At 42.3% G+C, this 22,784-nt stretch overlaps 1 long non-coding RNA gene across 1 annotated transcript; it reads right to left on the reverse strand.

The window, feature by feature from the left end:
* Positions 1 to 7,429: 7,429 nt before the first annotated feature.
* Positions 7,430 to 8,479, reverse strand: LOC120935312. The gene is made up of 4 exons (XR_005748408.1): positions 8,346 to 8,479; positions 8,082 to 8,208; positions 7,848 to 7,977; positions 7,430 to 7,628 (listed from the first exon to the last, which is right to left on the reverse strand). It is a non-coding gene; the product is annotated as an uncharacterized LOC120935312 (long non-coding RNA).
* Positions 8,480 to 22,784: the final 14,305 nt, after the last annotated feature.

Raw genomic sequence — 22,784 nt, forward strand, 5'->3', positions numbered from 1 at the left:
AGTTGCAGCAATGGAAAACTCACTGCATGTCCTTATTATATTATGGGACGGCTCTGTCTTGTCTATTTGCCTGTCATTATGTAGAGTCAAGATGAGAGAAAAAGGGGGGCCCAAATTATGATGTTGCACCCAGGCCCACTTCATTCAGAAAACAGGCCACCTGCTGCGTGTCTATATTCTACCATGCAGCTCTAGCTGTAATGCCGCGTACAGACGGTCATTTTTTGTGATTAAAAAAAAACGACGTTTTAAATCATGAAATAAAACAACGTTTTTAAAAAACATTTTTAAAAACGACATTGCCTACACACCATCGTTTTTTCACAATGCTCTAGCAAAGCGAGGTTACGTTTCACCACTTTTTTCCATTGAAACTAGCTTCTGGGCATGCGCGGGTTTAAAAACGTCGTTTTAAACGTCGTTTTTTGGTACACACGGCCAATTTCTGTGAAACAAAAAAAAATGACGTTTTGAAAAACGACACAAAAAATTCGAGCATGTTCGAATTTTTTTTTGTCGTTTTTCAGAAGACATAAAACAACGTTTTCTCCCACACACGATCATTTTAAATGACGTTTTCAAAAACGTCGTTTTTTTTCATCACAAAAAACGACCGTCTGTATGCGGCATAAGATACGTCACTAAAGAAGCTACAGAACTCACAAAAGGTGGTGTTGCCAGAAACTTAGCAGGAAGGCCAAAGCCAACCATGGCCATTAGATTTTCACCAGCATCAAAACCTGCCACCTGTGTAGAGCTACACCTTCCTTTGAGCAGCATAACCCTTTGATGACTAAGCCTATTTCTGACATTTGGTGTTTACAAGTTAAAATCCGTGGGCCAGATTCAGATAGAATTGCGTACGTTTCGGCGGGCGTAGCGTATCTCAGATACACTACGCCGCCGTAACTTAGAGCGGCAGGTCCCGTATTCAGAAAGAACTTGCGCTCTAAGGGCCAGATTCACGTAGAATCGCGGCGGCATAACGTATCGTAGATACGTTACACCGCCGCAAGTTTTCATCGCAAGTGCCTGATTCACAAAGCACTTGCGATGAAAACTACGCCCGCGGCCTCCGGCGCAAGGCGGGCCAATTCAAATGGGCGTGTGCCATTTAAATTAGGCGCGCTCCCGCGCCGGACCTACTGCGCATGCTCCGTTTCCTAACTCCCGCCGTGACATCATTTTTTCGAACGGCGACGCACGTAGCGTACTTCCGTATTCCCGGACGTGTTATGCAAACGACGTTAAATTTTAAATTTCGACGCGGGAACGACGGCCATACTTTAGACAGCAATACGATTGCTGACTTAAGTTAGGACACCTAAAACGACGACTAACTTTGCGATGGGAAACTAGACTAGCGGCGACGTAGCGAGCGCGAAAATCCGTCTGGGATCCGCCGTAACTCCTAATTTGCATACCCGACGCTGGTTTACGACGCAAACTCCCCCCAGCGGCGGCCGCGGTACTGCATCCTAAGATCCGACAGTGTAAAACTATTACACATGTCGGATCTTCTGGCTATCTATGCGTAACTGATTCTATGAATCAGTCGCATAGATAGAAACAGAGATACGACGGCGTATCAGGAGAAACGCCGTCGTATCCCTTTTGTGAATCTGGCCCTAAGTTACGGCGGCGTAGTGTAACTGGTCTGACGTAAGCCCGCCTAATTCAAAGTAGGCATGTAGTGGGCGTGTTGTATGCTAATGACTCGTGACCCCACGTAATTGACGCTCCTAACGAACGGCGCATGCGCCGTCCGTCAAAGTATCCCAGTGCGCATGCTCCAAATTACGCCGCAAATAGTCAATGCTTTAGACGTGAACATAACTTACGCACAGCCCTATTCGCGTACGACTTACGCAAATGACGTAAATGACGCAAAATTTTACGCTGTCACGACGTCCATACTTAACATTGGCTACGCCTCATATAGCAGGGGTAACTTTACGCCGAAAAAAGCCTTACGTAAACAACGTAAATCAATGCGCCGGGCGCACGTACGTTTCTGAATCGGCGTATCTAGCTCATTTGCATATTCTACGCGGAAATCAACAGAAGCGCCACCTAGCGGCCAGCGTAAATATGCACCCCAAGATACGACGGCGTAGGAGACTTACGCCGCTCGTATCTAGGCAACAGTGAGGCGTATCTGATTCTATGAATCAGGCGCAGAGATGCGACGCCTCACACTCAGAGTTACGACGGCGTATCTGGAGATACGCCGTCATAACTCCTTTCTGAATCTGGGCCCCTATTTTTTGCTAGAAAATTACCTAGAACCCCCAAACATTATATATATATATATATATATATATATATATATATATATATATATATATATATATATATATATATATATATATATATTTTTTTTTAGCAGAGAATCTAGAGAATCAAATGGCAATTGTTGCAATATTTTATGTCACAAGGTATTTGTGCAGCAGTGTTTTAAATGCAACTTTTTTGGAAAAATGTACTTTCATGAATTAAAAAAAAAAATCAAAAGTAAATGTAGCGCCCTCTTGCTTTAAGCATGGATGTTACGCTAAAGTTAGTGGGAATGGGAGAGTTACTTTGCTCCCATTCGTGTTTGTCTAAATTTGGGACTTCTGTCATCCCAGAAATGTCCACTGGGTCAGACTGTGGTCAAGGGGTGCAATGTGGTATTGCACCCCTTGACCACAGTCTGACCCCTTGCCAGCAGTTGGCGCCAGAGGTGTTCTGGCAGAGCAAGTTTTCCCCAGCAGCCAATTGGAGGAGTTTTCCCTCGCGGGGCATGCTGGGGGAGAGTATCTGTGACAGGGGTCATGTGTTAGAAAATCTTTGCGGGGTCCCCGTTCCAGGTGCGGTATCCACCTTCAGGGTACGCGCAATCCATGGACCCTGCCAGCGCGGCCCACCTGGCCAAAGCTGACAGCTGCATCGAACCTCATCCTGAGGAGAAAAGGGACCCCAGTGTTCCACTGGGTCCCATGACTTGAGAGGATCCCAGTCTGGGATCGGGCATCCGGACCACTGACAGGTATGTTTGCTGTCATCTGGGGGGCCCATATAGGAAAAGTCAACTGGGAGGATTCGCTCTCTTTATTCACCTAAGTCCTTTATTGAAACTGGCCTGTGGCAGAGGCCCTAGAGCCGGGTCTGTGAGAGAGACTTGTTCCTCCCAGCTAGTTCAGAGTGATGCTTCGGCTGCCGGGCCTGTTATAGGGGTCTGTCCGGGGGCACTTTACCCACTCCGAGCAGAGTGGCGATGAGTTACTACAATTGGTACTATACAGAGCAGTATTGATTGCTCCATTGAATATCCAGGCCTGATACCGCAAGGTTCTCTTCTCTTTCCTTCATCAACCTTGACTTTCCTAATACGTGTTGATGTTGGCCGTGTTTGGCCTGGGCAATAAAGCATTGAAAACTCTTTTATTGACTGTCTGAACCTTCGCTCATTGCCACTGTTCTCACAATTGCACCCATAGACACCGCCAGGGTAACTTAGCAGGCCGATCCCAAAATCAACCAGCGGCTCCTTCGGGGGTGAGCGCTACATAAAGTTAGCCCTTTTTTTTGTATAATGTGAAAGATGATATTACGCCGAGTAAATAGATACCAAACATGTCATGCTTTATAATTGCACGCACTCGTGGAATGGCGACAGGTTAGGGTTACAGAGGAGGTCTATGGCTAGAATTATTGCTCTTGCTCTAACGATCGCAGTGATACCTCACATGTGTGATTTGAACACTGTTTACATATGCGGGCGCGACTTTGTATGCATTTTTTTGCTGCGTGAGCTCGCGGGGACAGGGGCGCTTTAAAAAAAAAAAAAGCTTATTTATTTTTATAATATAAAATTGTGTTTTTTAAAAAAATAAAAATTGATCACTTTTATTGCTGTCACAAGGAATGTAAACATCCCTTGTGACAGTAATAAGTGGCGACAGGTACTCTTCATGGAGGGATCGGGGGTCTAAAAGACCCCCGATCCCTCCTTTGCACATTAAAGTATTCAGATCGCTGAAAACTGCGATTCTGAATATTGTGTATTTTTTTTAAATCTGGCACCATTGGCAGCCGAAACCGAGGACGCATATCTTCGTACACTCGACGGGAAAGGGTAAAGCATCACTGCATGAGCATGGGACAAAGCAAAAGCTGATCGTGCATGTCAACATTGCCCCCTGCTGGCAGATTGTATCACTGACAGAAGAATGTTACCCTTAGTATGGTTTTGTCTTCAATAGTTCATGTTGCTGGACTGACATACAGAAAAATCAATTAGTGTTTAAAAGTAACATTATTAAAGGGTACCTGTTGCCAACAAAAAAGAGGACTTGAACATACTGTGGCACTGATGAATGATATGTCAGGCGTGACAGTTTACGGATAAATATGTCAATTTAAATCGGCAGTGGCAGCAGAGATTTGGAAAGGCACAGACAACATTCCTCTCATCATAAATTAATATGTAAACCTGATTTTTGTGATCTTTTGGTGGCAAAACAATCATGTATGGCCACTTTAAAGGGGTTGTAAAGAATTTTTTATTTTTTTTTTAAATAACAAACATGTTATACTTACCTCCACTGTGCAGTTCGTTTTGCACAGAGTGGCCCTGATTCACGTCTTCTGGGGTCCCTCGGCGGCTGTCTCTGGTCCTCCCCGCAAGAACTCCACACATCCATGCGAGCCTGGTGTGGAGTCCTTGCGGGCATGCTCCCGTGATACAGTGAGCTGATATAGCCGCTCACTGTATCACTCGGCCACGCCCCCCGGCGTGCCGCGTCATTGGATGTGATTGACAGCAGCGCCAGCCAATGGCTGCGCTGATTTTAATCCATCCGCTCTAGCCAATCAACGGCCAGGCTGAGCGGCGAAGAGGATGTCGGGATCGAGCGCGGGACTTTTGAGGGGCCAGGTAAGTATAACGGGGGGCGGTACTGCCTGATATTTTTTCACCTTAATGCATAGGATGCATTAAGGTGATTTTTTTTACCTTTATAACCCCTTTAAGATACAAGGTACAATACGTTAGGCATCCTCTGCAACAAAAACAAATTCAATTTGATGAGATACTTCTAAAGGGATGCAGACACTGCAACTTTTCTCATCAGAACACTTACAGTACACCAGGTGATTAAAATGATCCAGTCCCTCGATTCAGAATCAGTCTGCAAAGAACATTGAAATAAAGAAAAAGAAGGAACTGAACTGAATTCAGAAGTACCACACAGGGATATCAGATATTATTAAAAATAATGTGATTATTCTACAAATCAGTAAATACAATTTAGAATAAGACCTTAAAAGGTTACAGACTGATACAGAGCAAAATTTCAGTTCCAAATGGTAGGCCTAGCACCATTGCCCAAGTAGGTATTTTCTGAATCATTTATTGAAAGGCATAATGTAATTGCGTATATTTTCCAGTATCATGGCGAATGGTGGAATGGCATCCCATCACAACGCATTTCACAGACTCGGTTTGCTTCTTCTGGAAGGAACAGTAGTATTACTATGAAAATCATGCAAGAAGGAAAGGTATTTTTAGAATTTGATAAGACTTGTCTAAGCAATCTTCATATAACAATATATCAAAGAGGTATCAGTACATACTTGATCGTATTTTTATGCTATCTGTGCATGTGCAGCAAGCGGAACTAGCCTAAAACTACTCTCCAGGTGAAAATATGGGAACAGGGGCCCCCGCACAATGGATCATATATCCTATTAAAAGATCCATATAGGGTATACAAATAGGTAAATCCATAATTTCAACATAAATAAATATAATTTGAAAACGTCTGTTATTGCAAAATATTTAATTATATCATAATATAAAGTACATCCCAGTTCCTCATCTCAAATGCCTATATTCTGCAACTCAACACCTCTTGGTGACACAAATTATTACTTGAACAAAAAAGTGCCCCTGTACATTGTGTTTGCATTAAATCATCAAAAGTAGATAATACCATATAGAACAGGGGTGCCCAACCTTTTGAGGAGAGAGTGCCACTTAAGCGACTTGGTAACTTGTCGCAGGCCACAATGAGCAGAGTGGGCAGAGTACAGGCCCATGTCCACTCCGCATATGCAGAGCATACAGGGGCACAGCCCACTCTACTCTATTGGCCCTCTAATCCGATATTCCCAGATGGAAGGGGACAGATCTGCAGCGCAGTGCACCTGTAGCTTTCCTGCGGGTTAGCTGCACTTTGCCATAGACTTCTATTATATCCTGCAGGTGTGATGCACTTTCTGAAGTGCACCAACCCACAGGTAATAACAGAATTCGATGGCTCAGTGCAGGTAACCCTCAGGTGTTGTGCGTTGCACCTGTAAATCAGTTTGAAAGCAGCCCAGTAACCACTGCAGAACAGATATGCCGATATACTGTGATTTTAGTATTAAACATACCTTTAATAACAGTCTTTCATTCAGGTATCGCCAGCTGTTGCTGTCCCAGGCAGAGAGAATTTGGTATCACGCCACCTGTGACAGGAGTTGGCGCTATACATGTAGCATCAGCTTATGCCAATCCGCTATTCCAAAGCAGGAGGTCGCTGGCCACATCAGAGGGCTCCGCAGGCCACATGTGGCCCCCGGGCAACTGGTTGGGCACCCCTGGCTTATGCCAATCCGCTATTCCAAAGCAGGAGATCGCGGGCCACATCAGAGGGCTCCGCGGGCCACTGGTTGGGCACCCCTGATATATTAGCAAATATACATAAATAATTGAAATATTCACCACATACTCCTACCCAGCATTATAGTCACTTACTCCTATTACAAGTGTCAAAGGACTCCCTTGCATGAAACCACACTGATTGCAGATGGACAAACGCTCCTCTCCTTATATTGCAGCCCAGTATTGCCGATATATTGCATACACACCTGTAATTATGTAAAAAAACACTAGGTGGCAGACAACAATTACAATGATATATGTGGTTTCTACATTTATATGAAAGCTTACCCTCAGCTTCCAAAAAAGCGTATATAGAGATCACACAAAGGGGGGACTGATCACCAATGCTGCTCTACAGGCAGACAATATCAATTCATGAACTTCAACTCCCAAAAAACGATGAAGTCATCTATAAGTTGTCCTTCGCTCGCTCGCACCACTTTTTGCACCTGTCTCTGCAAGGGCACAAAGAAAACACCACAACATTACCCCCACTATCCGAGGCTTTGAAAATAATGGCAGATTCAGGTAGGGGAGGGAAAAACTGCGGCGGCGTAACGTATGACATTTACGTTACGCGGCCGCAAGTTTTACAGGCAAGTGCTTGATTCACAAAGCACTTGCCTGTAAAGGAAAAAGTTTTTAGAGGAAAGATATCAATTGTCAAAAGCACCTCACCCCAATGAATACTGAGAAGAAAAAAAGGCAAAAATAAGGTACCACAAGGACCCAGGGGCTATTGAAATGGTGCAGATAGAGATTCACACAATCAAAGTTTTATAAAAATAGAAAACAATTTATTATAAACAATTATATGACATAAATATATTATTCTTGATTATATACATCTTGTGAAATCAAGACGAGACATTGTTTTGGTCAGCTCTACATGTTTCACTCTTTGAGTTTCCTCAGGAGCTTTAGACAGACAATGCTAGATAACAGAAAACAAGAAAAGCATATAATTAAATGACTGTAAAGAAATTTTTACATGTCAAAACATACCGGTAGATATATACGTTATGATTAATAATATAAACAGGGAAAAAGCAATTGGTCATATTACATAGATTTTAACAGAAAATGCATACTCAGGGGTCTCAATCATAAATAGACAGGGGCACTATGATAAATTTCGAAAAAGAGGACTTACCAAGATAAAAATAAAAATCAGCATGAAAAAACAACAATAGATCACGCAGGAATAGCTGATGCTTCAAACAGAACCTGAAGACACCTTGAGAGAACCATAGCAGAATACTAAGCCCTCAAAGGGTAAATATCTGAAAAATAGATGACACATATGTATACACGTGTGTCCAAATATCTCTCTAAATTAATACAGCAAAGAAGTATAATCCAGAAGGAAGTAGTTTTATAAGAATACCTGTCTGGTTTAGACACAGAGGCTTATTTAAATAGAACCAATTCGAAATATTCCACAGTTGTGAACTAGATTGAGGGAGGGCATTATCACTGCCAGTTGATCTGGTATTCGTCACAGTGGACAATAGCTATATAGAGAAAGGAATATATATGTATATGAATAATGTATAAAAAAGTAGATGTATGCCAAAAAGAATCATACATCAAAAGAATTCTGGATAGCAAAGAATCATAAAACGAGCCAAACCGACTTGTGAATAGATACCTGATTGGGAAAAGTCCAAGGGGAAGGATGCTAGCCTCCTGGATCGCTGAGAGGGATATAACCACTCCTCACACGGCGTGTGTCTGGTCTGACAGCTAGAGCGCCCTAACACGGCGCTGGGCTTTAAATTCGCCACCTCGGCGGTGACTGACAAATCAGACCGCCGCAGATGCGGACACGTGACCACGACGTCAGTGCAAAACAAACTCCCAGCTGATACACTCAGCTGTTCCTGGTGTAGCGAATCGCGGGGCGGCACAGGCGGGGCCACATTACAATGGACTCGATAGGCGGCCTCAACGCGATCCGCGCCATTTTGGATGCTGGAAAAATTGCCAGTACTAGATTTACTGGGAAACAGATGGATAGAAAGCGCGTTAGATAGAAGAAGCGCTGAAAAACCAAGACTGGAAGGCATGCACTGACAGATTAGGTCAAAAAAGAAAAGGGACCTGCAGGGAGGAATAGAAAGGGGATTGATTAACCCTATTAACCCTTACAGGTCCCTACGTGTCCATATGGTTCTCCTAGAGGGATACAGGCCCGGAAGCAAGATAACAGCACTCCTGGATGTCCTTGTCATTCGGCAAAAAAACATTGCCAAAACAATACTGAAAGAAAAAGACCCATAGTGGTCTATATATGCTGTGGTACTGTTGATTTTACATGTTCATATAGGAAAGTATATAAATCCAATGAGGCACCCTGTATTAATGAGATCCATGAATAGGCAGATACTGCATACATATTTTCTAAAAAAAATTGAAAAGCATACATGCATGATTACACAAAATATTCCTGTACAAAATATACAGTAATTATGAGGTCGAAAAATCCTAACAAAGGTTTCTAGAGAAAAGAAAAAAAGGGGATACATCAAGTAAGTAAATGAAAAATAATACAGAGACAAATAACTGTGAATAAATGAAATAAAATATGAGAAATGGCATAATGGATACTGTATAATAAATAATGAAAAAATGAAATGAAAAGAAATGTAGAAAATAAATATAAAAATATAAAATAAAATGCAATGAAAAAGACCTTATAAAAAAGGTTTGAAGCTTAAAGCTTCATTAAGCCCCGGAGCGGTTAAGGCGGACAACGAATATATCCACTTGGCCTCTCTCTGGAGTAATATCTTGTCATAATCACCCGCTCTCTCACCAGGGGTGATATATTCCAGAGCCGAAAATTTCATTTTATGACTGTTAAATTGATGGTGGATGCCTGAATGGCGGCTGATGGGAGTTTCCATTTTTTTCTTTGAGATAATGGAAATGTGATCCCTTATTCTATGAAAAAATGGGCGCTTAGTTTTTCCTACGTAAAAGGCTCCACATTCACATTGCATCAGGTATACTATACCTATAGATTGGCATGTCACAGAAAAGGTAGGTTTTAACAAACGTCCATTTGTTAGCTTCACGATGCTAGAAGCATGAATGTAGCAACAAAAAGGACATTTGTGACAAGGTCTGGATCCCCTGGGTCCACAAGGGCGTGTATTCCCAACGGAATAATGGCTGCGGACCAAACGGTCCCGCAGCGATCTTGATTTCTTGAAGGTGATCTGTGGACGATCCTGTATGTGTTTAGACACAGCATCATCACTGAGCAAAAGGCACCAGTACTTTTGAAGAATAGAGCGCACCTTTTGGTGATGACCAGAGAAGCGCGCAATTACCCGTATGCCAGGGTCAGTTTTAGATGTTTTTTGATCATGAAGCAAAGAGCTTCGTTTATTCTGTTTTGCTCTTAAATAGGCTTTTTTAGGCCCTTTTTACTGTAGCCTCTTTCTTGAAATCTAGTTTGCAGTATCTTTGCTTCATGTTCAAAGTTAGAATCTGTGCTGCAATTGCGACGTAGTCGCAAATACTGTCCATAAGGGATATTGGAGATCAGAGATTTCGGATGTGAACTAGATGCATGCAGAAGTGAGTTGCCTGCCGAGGGTTTGCGGAATAGAGATGTCTCAATCATTCCTGCATCGTCAATTGAAATTTGAATGTCCAGAAAGGTTATAGACAATTGATTCATCTCTGAAGTGAATTTAAGATTGTATTTGTTATTCTCTAGACTTTTCAAAAATAAAACAAGATCGTCTTTGGGGCCTGTCCAAATAAAGAAAATATCGTCTATGAAACGCCGCCAGAGTGGAATGTGCTCAAAAAATGAATGCACATCATCTGTGCGTAACAGGTTCTGCTCCCACCCCCCCAAGTACAAGTTCGCATAGGAGGGGGCACACTTGGTCCCCATTGCTACTCCTTGTACTTGGAGGTAGTGGGAGCTGTCAAAAAGAAAAATATTGTTGGAAAGGGTAAAATCCAAGAGTTCCAAAATAAATTTATTGTATGCCGGTGAAGCCTCGGAATTCTCCGAGATGAAGCCCTCTACAACTCTCAACCCCAATGAATGGGGGATGGAGTTGTAGAGGGCCTCTACGTCCAGAGCCACCAACCAGGAATTCTTAGGGATGTTAATCCCATCCAGAGTCTTTAAAAGATCTGTCGTGTCCTGTATATGCGAAGCCAGATTTTCCACCCAAGGTCGGAGATATTCGTCAATTAATTGACTAGCTTTTTCAGTTAAGGACCCATTGCCCGAAACAATGGGTCTACCCGGAGGATCAGAGGAGTTTTTGTGAATCTTAGGCAACGCATATAGCGTCGGTGTCCGAGGATTCGTTACATTTAAGAATTCCCATGTGGATTTTACAATAAGGCCCTGATGATAAGCCAAATTTATCAGGTTTTGATAGCGCAAGGTAGTATTCCTGAGATGAGTCTCAGATACCTTTTTGTACCACTCTTTATTGTTGAGGATCTTATAGACCATCGACTCATAACTTGATTTATCTTGAATGACAATATTTCCACCTTTGTCAGATGGTTTTATGACAATTGTGTCGTTAGTCTGTAAAGTCACAAGAGCAGATTTTTGTATCTCCGATAAATTAGAGTGGGGCAAATGGGACCAATTTGTCCTACCTATTTCTTTTGTTACCTGATTGGTAAAGGCCCATATGCTGGGGTTACCTTGCAAGGTAGGGAACATTCTTGACTTCGGTTTGTAATCCCTGGGTTTGGAAATCATGGCTGATGTACTTTCTAAAGAGTTAGACTGAGAAACTGGGGGGGTGGCCACATCAAGGAGATCCGCCTCCAGAAGGTCGGTCTCGTCGATGCCTCCCTCCTCCCAGAGCTCTGTCAGTTCCTCCAGAGCTTTAATATCTTTTAAAGTCATCTGTTGCCAAAGGGGATTCTCGAAGTTTGTGGATGAAACTGATGGTTTTGGCTTGTCAAACATGACTTTTAGCATCAATCTACGAGAAAATAAGTGTAAGTCTTTAATTAAATCAAAACTGTCAGTATTCTGCACAGGACAGAATGTCAAACCTAGATTCAAAACATTGATTTGTTCAGTTGATAGTTCAACCGAGGATAGGTTGACTACTTGAAATCCCCTAGAGATGGTATGTGCAGTATCTATCAACTTGACAGTTGTTTCTCGTCCGCCACCGGTTGGGTAAGTACCCGCGTCGGACGAAAATCCAACTGTGTAGGATTCGATACAGGATTGCTCTGAGATGGACCTGCCGAAGGAATTTTCAATGCACTGAACATAGTATTAATCATACCACTAGCTGGATCAGATACTGCCGATACACTTGCTGAGGTGGCTTTGGCAGCTTGTGCCCGCGTATTGATGGTGGTCCTGGACGTTGATTTGGAGGAATTGCCTTTTAAGCTTCCTCTACTTGGTTTAGGCTGAAAAAAACCATGAGGTTTCACCTTCGAGACCTGATCAGTTGTCTGAGTAGAGACAATAGAGGACAGAGAAGAGTCAGAATCAGTGATATCATTGGAAACATCAGAACGTTTAGTTTTAGGTTTGTCCCCCTTCCGTTTACGGTATTTTGAAACAGAGCCCCAGTTATATGCTTGGGAGTTGTCATATGACAACTTCTCTGGTAAATTTTTGTTCTTTATTTTTCAATAATACTGAAACATAGGTCTCCAAATTGCTTTTGAGGGTGGTTTCCCGGGTGGGAAAAATCCCATCCTCAGTAATACTTTTATTCTCACTGTATAGTTTTTCTATGTCCCTATCTAGGGAGTCCAAGTCCAGAGTATATCTCTGGCAAAGGAGTCCCATCATTTTGGAGGAGCAAATTTGAAGATTTGCCTCCCATTCGGTCTTGAACTCTTGGTCCACATTAAAGATAGTAGGAAAAATTTGAATTCTTAGACCCCATGGGGTAATGTTATCGTCTGTATATTTCATGAAGTACCACTTATTCCAGAACAATCTGGACTTTCTCTCCAACATCCTCTGAAGTCTAACAAAGAAACTGTCCATTGACAAACCGCCACTGGTCTTGTTTTGTGACCTGTGGATGTCAGACATTAATCCACTGAAAGCATCCCCACAGTAATTGGCCATGATTAATGGAAAAAAAAGAGAAAAAGAAAGGAAAAAGAGAAGGAGGGGAACATGTAGAGCTGACCAAAACAATGTCTCGTCTTGATTTCACAAGATGTATATAATCAAGAATAATATATTTATGTCATATAATTGTTTATAATAAATTGTTTTCTATTTTTATAAAACTTTGATTGTGTGAATCTCTATCTGCACCATTTCAATAGCCCCTGGGTCCTTGTGGTACCCTATTTTTGCCTTTTTTTCTTCTCACTTGCCTGTAAAGTTGCGGCGGCATAGCGTAAAAGGGGCCGGCGTAAGCGCGCGTAATTCAAATGATCCCGTAGGGGGCGTGGATCATTTAAATTAGGCGCGTTCCCGTACTGCGCATGCTCTGTCTGGAAAATTTCCCGACGTGCATTGTGGTAAATGACGTCGCAAGGACGTCATTGGCTTCGACGTGAACGTAAATGGCGTCCAGCGCCATTCACGAACGACTTACGCAAACGACGTAAAATTTGAAAATCGCGATGCGGGAACGACGTCCATACTTACCATTGGCTGCGCCTCCTATTAGCAGGAGCAGCCTTTTACGGCGAAAACGACGTACGCAAACGACGTAAAAAACGAGCGCCGGCCGCACGTACGTTTGTGATTCGGCGTAAGTATGCAATTTGCATATTCTACGCTGACAACTAAGGGTGCGCCACCTAGCGGCCAGCGTCAGATTGCACCCTAAGATACGACGGCATAAGAGACTTATGCCAGTCGTATCTTAGGCTACAGTCGGCGTATCTAGCTTTCTGAATACAGAAAGTAGATACGCCGGCGCTACTTAGCAATTACGCTGCGTATCTATGGATACGCAGGCGTAATTGCTTTCTGAATCTACCCCAATGTCTTTATTTGATTTGAAATAAATCAGAGCCCTGCATTGTGCATATCATAAATAAAGCTGGAGAAGGTCTCTTATTTAACAACTGTTTCATTTACTTTGTGGCTTGCACTAGGAGTGCCCAGATGTTCGAAATACTTTGTGAAAAAAGGAAACTTTTCTGAATTATTTTTCAACATAAGGACTGCATTTTCCTGATCCTGCCCCAGGTTTCTCCCACCCTGTTCTACCTCTCCATCTCCAGTGTTATCATTTGATAAATGGCCTTCATTTTCTTCCAATAACTGAATCATACCCTGATCCAGATCCTGAATCCAGATCTCTACTAGAGAAACCCTCCCACTGTTCAAGAGTTTCACATCCCTCTTTCCAATCCTTATCAAAGGGCTACAGTATTTATAAGTACATTTATGAAAAAGATTCAAGTCAATTGTTATTGATGAATATAGATTATTACATCCTCTCCTTTTAAATTTTTGGGTTCAAACGCATGGGTATTAAAGCACTATGTAACTATAATTTCTTTGTATTACTAGGTATATGTTGATATATATGCTCCTGAAAAGATGTCCAATTATTCAAAATGCGCTGAGCTGACATGTGGAATGTGATTTCCTATTATGCAATTATGTGAAAAAGAACTGAGAAACCTATACTAAAGTATTAGATATGGTGTTACATGTGTTTTTAATATTTGTATAATAAACTCTATGATGTTATAGTAATACTTTTGTAGTGCCAGTGTCTATATGCCCTTAAAAGTCCTCTGCTACAAACGACTGGTCTACTATGTACGTCACGCACTTCTGAACCCTGCACTTTGTACATCACGCACTCCTGAATAGTTTCGAACATCGGGTGTTCATCTGTTCGCAGATGAACCAAACATATTGTCCGTTCGCGGGAAATTTGAGTGCCGCAGAGCGCCACATAATACACTGTGAGATCGCAGTACATTGACGGCTGCTGATTGGCCATAGCATGCACCCGACCTGCATGCTTTGGCCAATCACAGCGCGATCTGCTGTGAGATCCATGATTGGCCAAATGTAGGGTGCCTTTGGCCAATCGTGGTTTAGGGGGCTAAGTCCATGCCCCACCCTATATAAGGCTGCTTAAACGGCGGCTGTATGTAGTGTGATAAGTGGAGGAGATTGAGAGAGCTAGATTAGGCAGGTATGTTAGTGGCATACAGTGTGTAATATATATATACTGTATATATATATATATATATATATATATATATATAACAGTTAGACGATATATACAGTGCAGGCAGTGTATTAATATATATATATATATTATTGCTGGGAGCAATCCTATTAAATTTTTTCATAAACGATCTAGAGGATGGGGTAAATAGTTTAGTCCCTGTATTTGCGGACGATACTAAGCTAAGCAGGGCAATAACTTCTCCGCAGGATGGGGAAACCTTGCAAAGAGATCTGAACAAATTAATGGGGTGGACAACTACATGGCAAATGAGATTTAATGTCGACATTTTTTAAATAATGCATTTGGGTGGCAAAAATATGAATGCAGTCTATACACTGGGGGGAGAACCTCTGGGGGAATCCAGGATGGAAAAAGACCTGGGGGTTCTAGTAGATGATAGGCTCAGCAAGCTGCTGCTAACAAAGCAAACAGAATGTTGGCATGCATTAAACGGAGATTAACTCCAGAGATAAAACAATAATTCTCCGTAGACTATTCTATTGCAAACATTTACTGCCCAAATAAGAACCCCATGAGATTCCTTAGGGGGGTCATTGGGATGTTTATGGACTTTAGGATAGGCAAGGTAGTTGTGGCGGGTGATATGAATCTCTGCTTGGATCCGGACCTCGATTCTACGTCCCGTGCACAGCGGACTGGAGATGTACAAAGAAAATTACTTAAAAAAAAATTACACCAACTCCAATTGATAGACGTTTGGAGAATTCAGCATCCGAAAATACGAGATTATTCATTCTACTCCGCTGTGCACGGGACGTACTCTAGGATCGATTTTTTTTAGTGGATCATAGCTCACTGGATGTAGTGACAAGTTCGGGAATTGGGATAACGACCCTGTCGGATCATGCGCCAGTTTCAATCAACTTAAAAAACGAGGGAACCCCTAAAAGTAACACCAAATGGAGACTTAACGAGGATTTAATACAGGACGAAGAGGTTGTAGTAAGGATAAAACAGGAATTGGAATGGTATTTCAAGACAAACTGTTCCGAACACATGTCGGAATCATTAGTTTGGGAGGCTCACAAGGCCTATATCAGGGGCATACTGATCGCAATAGGATCAGCGAAAAAAAAAGAAACTAAAAAAAAATATGATGACCTATACAAAACTATCTTGGATCTTGAACAGACCCATAAACTAACAGGAGAGCAGGAAGCGGAGCGCACCATTATCTTAAAAAGAGAGGAATTAAGAGATCTCATTGAACATGATAATAGAGCGGCATTCTACAGACTTAAGAAAGAGAACTATCAATTGGGGGACTTGTCCGGTAAATACCTAGCAAAAAGGTTTCAAAACAAATTTAAGGGTAATTATATAGAAAGTATTCAAACAGGCAAAGGGAGTAAGGTATATACAACATCAGAAATAGCAAGAGAATTTCAAGAATACTATGGGAAGTTGTATTCGATATCACAAGGGGATACCTCAGAAAAAACAAAAAGGAGAAGTGTCAATATAAAAAAATTCTTAAGTAACACATGTTTAAATAAAATATCAGAGGACAAAATTAGTTTTCTAGAAGAACCTATAACGGAAATGGAAATCCGTAATAATTTAAAGGAGTTACCAAAGGGGAAAAGTCCAGGCCCCGATGGGCTAACAACTGCATACTATCAAAAGTTCAGTGACATTCTGATCCCCAGGATGTGCTCCTATATAAACGGTATTGGTTTAAATTGGGATATTCGTCAAGAGGCTTTGGAGGCTGCAATAACAGTAATCCCTAAGATAGGTAAAGACCCCTCCCTATGTTCTAGTTTTAGACCCATTTCGCTATTAAATGCAGATGTAAAATTGTTCGCCAAAATCCTAGCAGGGAGAATGAAAATAATTATGAAAGATTTAGTACATACTGACCAAGTAGGTTTTGTCCCCGGGAGGGAAGGTAGGGACAACAGCATCAGAACACTTCTGTTGACACAGATAATAAAAGATAGTAAATCCCCAGGTCTACTCCTGTCTATAGATGCCGAAAAGGCTTTCGACAGGGTAGACTGGGGATTTCTATTGAACACATTGGAATTTACCGGGATCGGTCCAAAAATGATGGGGTGGATAAGCGCTCTGTATAAACACCCAACGGCAAGAGTCAAGGTGAACGGGACATTGTCAGGGTCATTCGAAATGTTCAATGGGACTAGACAGGGGTGTCCCTTGTCCCCTCTTTTATTTATTTTATCTTTGGAACCATTGTTGGCCGGGATTAGAAATAACCCCGACATCAGGGGGATTCAAACAAATGATGGGGAACATAAACTCGCAGCGTTCGCCGACGATATCTTATTATTTATAACGAATCCAACTATAACACTCCCGAATCTATTAAAAACCCTCAAATTGTACGGAGACGTATCTAATTTCAAAATCAATCCTCTAAAATCAGAAATCCTTAATATTAGCGTGAACGCACAGGATGTACGGAGATATAAGCAAGAGTTCCCATTTATTTGGAAAGATACCGAGATAAAATATTTGGGAGTCAATATTACTTCATCCCCTGACTTAATTTACCTGCAGAATTATATACCATTATTAAATGATATTAAAAAAGACTTAAAGAGAATTGCATTGAGACAAAGATCCCTACTAGGGAGAATAAATTGTTTTAAAATGTTTACACTCCCTAAGATACTATATATAATGCAAATGTTACCAATCGCATTACCGGGTGCCTATTTTAAAATACTAAAACAGTTACTAAACAGGTTCATTTGGCGGAACAAAAAGGTGCGCATAAGTATGGAGGTGTTAATTAGAGATAAGGAACAGGGTGGTCTGGGGGTACCGGATATTTACACATATTATAGGGCTATACACATGGCACGGGTGATCGATTGGGTCAGTGATAACAAAGAGAAAAGGTGGGTGAGAATAGAAAGTTGTTCAAATAAGTCACGGTTAGGAAAAGAGATTTGGATACCACCACATCTTAGACAAATAAATCTGCACATGCACAAAATCACATTGGCTTCCACGTTTATATGGGATAGGGCACATAAAAAACATAGATGGAGTTATAACTCCCCACTAATCCCTCTATATGACACAAATTTTTTTGTACCAGGGAAAGTGGACCTGTTTGGTAATTGGATTAAAAAACCAGATGCACAATTAAAAGACATATTAATAGATGGCAAAATTCTTACCTACCAGGAACTAAGTAAAAAAAAAGATTTGTTTGAGTTGAACAGGTGGCGATACTTGCAGTTGACGCATTTTGTGGATTCCCTCCCCTCCCCCCTGAGATCAGATAGACACTTGCTCCCTCTGGAGCGTTTGTGTTTAGCCCCAGGGGGAAGGGGCGCGATTTCCGCAATTTATAAAATATTGATGGGATTGAAAGACCCCGGCCCCCCTCCTTATATTAAAAAATGGGAAGAGGAATTGGGAACGGGTAAATCTGAGATAGAGGTTAGGAAAATATTAGAAAGAACCCATACGACCTCATTTAATTGTGCACTGATCGAAATGAATTTTAAGTGTTTAGCACGATGGTATATAACCCCGGCCATAGCACACCGTTATCAAGACGACACCTCCAAAAACTGCTGGAGGGGCTGTCTTGAAGTGGGAACTATGTCACATATATGGTGGACCTGCCCAAAAATTAAAACTTACTGGAATAATGTATTATCGGTAATTGAGGAGATAACCGGAATTAAAATACCTCCTGATCCATGGGTCTGCTTGTTCCATGGGACAGAAATGTCAACTAAACAGTACAGGAGTACTTTACTTCCTCACGTACTAGATGCAGCAAAGAGTTTGATTCCCAAACAATGGAAGGACCCTATGAGCCCGACAGAGAAGAGCTGGTTTTGCAGAATCAATGATATATATTATGCTGAACAGCTCAGGTATATGGGAGAGGAAGGAGAAGGCGGATTTAAACGAAAATGGCAGGACTGGGTTAACTTTAAACTTGCACCAAGGTATATTGACAGGATGATATGATGATTTGATATAGTGTAGGAAGATTATTGGGCAAAGAGTGATTCAATAAGAGACTGATTTCCGGAGATAGGGGAGGGCGGGTAGGAGGGGATAAGGGTTGGGGGTGGCTTAAGGGTGGGACGAGGGTTCATTCGGCTAGGGGAAACTAATGTATCTATTTATGTATTTAAGTATTTTTTCCTTTCTCTTCTTTTGTATATTAACCTCTTGCCGACCGCGCTATAGCAAAAATACTGCTACAGCGCGGTCGAGTTACTGTGACAGGACGTCCATGGGACGTCCTCGTGCACTTCCGCGTTTGCGCGTCCCCTGGGGCGCGCTCGCGGAAGTGTCCGTGCTCGCCGGGTCTAGAAGACCCGGCGCATCACGGATCACGGTAAATTGCCGCGAATCGCGGCTGTTTACCACGTGATCGCTCCGTCAAATGACGGAGCGATCACTTGTAAACAAACCGGCGTCATTTGATGACGCCGGTTCCTCCCTCTCCTCTCTGTACCGTTCGGTACAGTGCGAGAGGAGAGGAGAGGAGGGGGGGGGGGGAGCGCGGGGTGTCAGCAGCTGCTGTGGGCTGGATCTGTGACAACTGCAGTCACAGATCCAGCCATCCCTCCCTGTGCAATACTCTGCAGTACCAGCCATACTCTGCAATACCCCATACTCTGCCATCCCTCCCTGTGCAATACTCTGCAGTACCATCAATACTCTGCAATACCCCATACTCTGCCATCCCTCCCTGCGCAATACTCTGCAGTACCATCAATACTCTGCCATCCCTCCCTGCGCAATACTCTGCCATACACCATACTCTGCCATCCCTCCCTGCGCAATACTCTGCCATACCCCATACTCTGCCATCCCTCCCTGCGCAATACTCTGCCATACCCCATACTCTGCCATCCCTCCCTGCGCAATACTCTGCCATACCCCATACTCTGCCATCCCTCCCTGCGCAATACTCTGCCATACCCCATACTCTGCCATCCCTCCCTGCGCAATACTCTGCCATCCCTCCCTGCGCAATACTCTGCCATACCCCATACTCTGCCATCCCTCCCTGCGCAATACTCTGCCATACCCCATACTCTGCCATCCCTCCCTGCGCAATACTCTGCCATACCCCATACTCTGCCATACCCCATACTCTGCCATCCCTCCCTGCGCAATACTCTGCCATCCCTCCCTGCGCAATACTCTGCCATACCCCGATACTCTGCCATACCCCGATACTCTGCCATACCCCGATACTCTGCCATACCCCGATACTCTGCCATACCCCGATACTCTGCAATACCCCATACTCTGCAATACCCCATACTCTGCAATACCCCATACTCTGCAATACCCCATACTCTGCAATACCCCGATACTCTGCAATACCCCAATACCCTGCGCAATACTCTGCAATACCCCAATACCCTGCGCGATACTCTGCAATACCCCAATACTCTGCAATACCCGCAATACTCCGCAATACCCCAATACTCCGCAATACCCCAATACTCCGCAATACCCCAATACTCCGCAATACCCCAATACTCCGCATATATAATGTTTTGGGGTTCTATGTAATTTTCTAGCAAATAAATTGTGATTTTTCCATGTAGGAGAGAAATGTCAGAATTGGCCTGGGTGCTCCAGAACGCCTGATGGCGCTCCCTGCATGTTGGGCCTCTGTATGTGGCCACGCTGTGTAAAAGTTGCACACATGGGGTATCGCCATACTCGGGAGGAATAGCAGAATGTGTTTTGGGGTGTCATTCGTGGTATGCATATGCTGTGTGTGAGAAATAACCTGCGAATATGACAGAAACAAGTTATTTTTTTTTTTTTTTACAGAATTTTCGGTCGTTTTTCTTTTATAGCGCAAAAAATAAAAAACCCAGAGGTGATCTAATACCACCAAAAGAAAGCTCTATTTGTGTGAAAAAAGGACAAAAATTTCAAATGGGTACAATGTTGTATGACGGAGTAATTGTCATTCAAATTGTGAGAGCACCGAAAGCTGAAAATTGGTCTGGTCAGGAAGGGGGTTTAAGTGCCCAGTGGTCAAGAGGTTAACTGATATATATTTAAATTACAAAAAAAAAAAAAAAAAAAAAAGAAAAAAAAAAAAGGGAAGAAAATGAAATGAATAGATTAATAAATTTTCCAACCATGATGCGAACTAAGGAGACTGCGAAATGAACGCAAATTGATTGAATATCCTGATAGTTCTCTGAGGCGGAAAAAAAAAAAGGGGAAGAAAATGAAATGAATAGATTAATAAATTTTCCAACCATGATGCGAACTAAGGAGACTGCGAAATGAACGCAAATTGATTGAATATCCTGATAGTTCTCTGAGGCGAAAAAAAAAAAAAAAAAAAAAAAAAACAATAATTCTCCTGCTCTACAAGACTCTGGTCCGGCCGCACCTGAATTATGCTGTCCAGTTCTGGGCACCAGTCCTCTGAAAGGATGTACTGGAAATGGAACAAGTGCAAAGAAGGGCAACAAAGCTAATAAAGGGTCTGTAGGATATTAGTTATGAGGAAAGGTTGAAAGCACTGAACTTATTCTCTCTGGAGAATAGATGCTTAAAGGGGTTGTAAAGGTACATTTTTTTTCTCCTGAATAGCTTCCTTTACCTTAGTGCAGTCCTCCTTCACTTACCTCATCCTTTGATTTTGCTTTTAAATGTCCTTATTTCTTCTGAGAAATCCTCACTTCCTGTTCCTCTGTCTGTAACTCCACACAGTAATGCAAGTCTTTCTCCCTGGTGTGGAGTGTTGTGCTCGCCCCCTCCCTTGGACTACAGGAGTGTCAGGACACTCTCTACGTTGCAGATAGAGAAAGGAGCTGTGTGTTAGTGGGCATCCTTATGCCGCGTACACACCATCACTTTATGTGATGAAAAAAAACAACGTTTTTAAAAACGTCACTTTAAATGACCGTGTGTGGGGGAAAACGTCGTTTTATGTCTTGTGAAAAACGACAAAAAAAAATTCAAGCATGCTTCAATTTTATGTGTCGTTTTTCAAAACGTCGTTTTTTACTTCACAGAAATTGACCGTGTGTAGCAAAAAAAAACAACGTTTTTACACCCGCGCATGCCCAGAAGCTAGTTATGAAGCAAGCTTCAATGGAAAAAAAAAGTGGTGAACGTAACCTCGCTTTGCTAGAGCATTGTCAAAAAACGACGGTGTGTAGGCAACTTCGTCTTTGAAAATTGAAGTTTCAAAAACGTTGTCTTTTACTTCACAGAAAATTTCGTTTTTTTTCATCAAATAAAGTGATGGTGCGTATGCGGCATTACTCTCCTGTAGTGCAAGGGAGGGGGCGAGCACGACACTCCACACCAGGGAGAAAGACTTGCATTACTGTGTGGAGTTACAGACAGAGGAACAGGAAGTGAGGATTTCTCAGAAGAAATAAGGACATTTAAAAGCAAAATCAAAAGGACTTTTTTGCGGAAGGGAGTTTAACAAGACACGTGGCCACTCATTAAAATTAGAAGAAAAGAGGTTTAACCTTAAACAACGTAGAGGGTTCGTTACTGTAAAGGCCTGTACACGGTCTGACTTTTTGCCAACAAACTTCAAAATGAGCACGTTTTCAAAATAGTCCGACCGTGTGTACGCTCCATCGGACAAACTTTTTTGGGTTTCATCGGACAAAAAGTTCGGTCTGCAAACGGACAAACTTTACGTCAACAAGAGTCCGATGGTGCCTAGTCCGACCGTGTGTACAGCAAGCAATCGGACTTTTGTACAAAAGTACAAACGCGCATGCTCAGAAGCAAAGACCAGCCGGAAGCATTCTGTCTAGTACAACTAGCGTTCGTATTTGAAAGAGCACATTTGTGAAATCAAGAAAAGCAGCGCACATTCTCTTCTTCTTTATAATGTGATAATACTAAAAGTTTCTTTGCTGGTGATACTG

The sequence above is a fragment of the Rana temporaria genome, chromosome 4 (assembly GCF_905171775.1).
Source record: "Rana temporaria chromosome 4, aRanTem1.1, whole genome shotgun sequence".
NCBI lineage: Eukaryota > Metazoa > Chordata > Amphibia > Anura > Ranidae > Rana > Rana temporaria.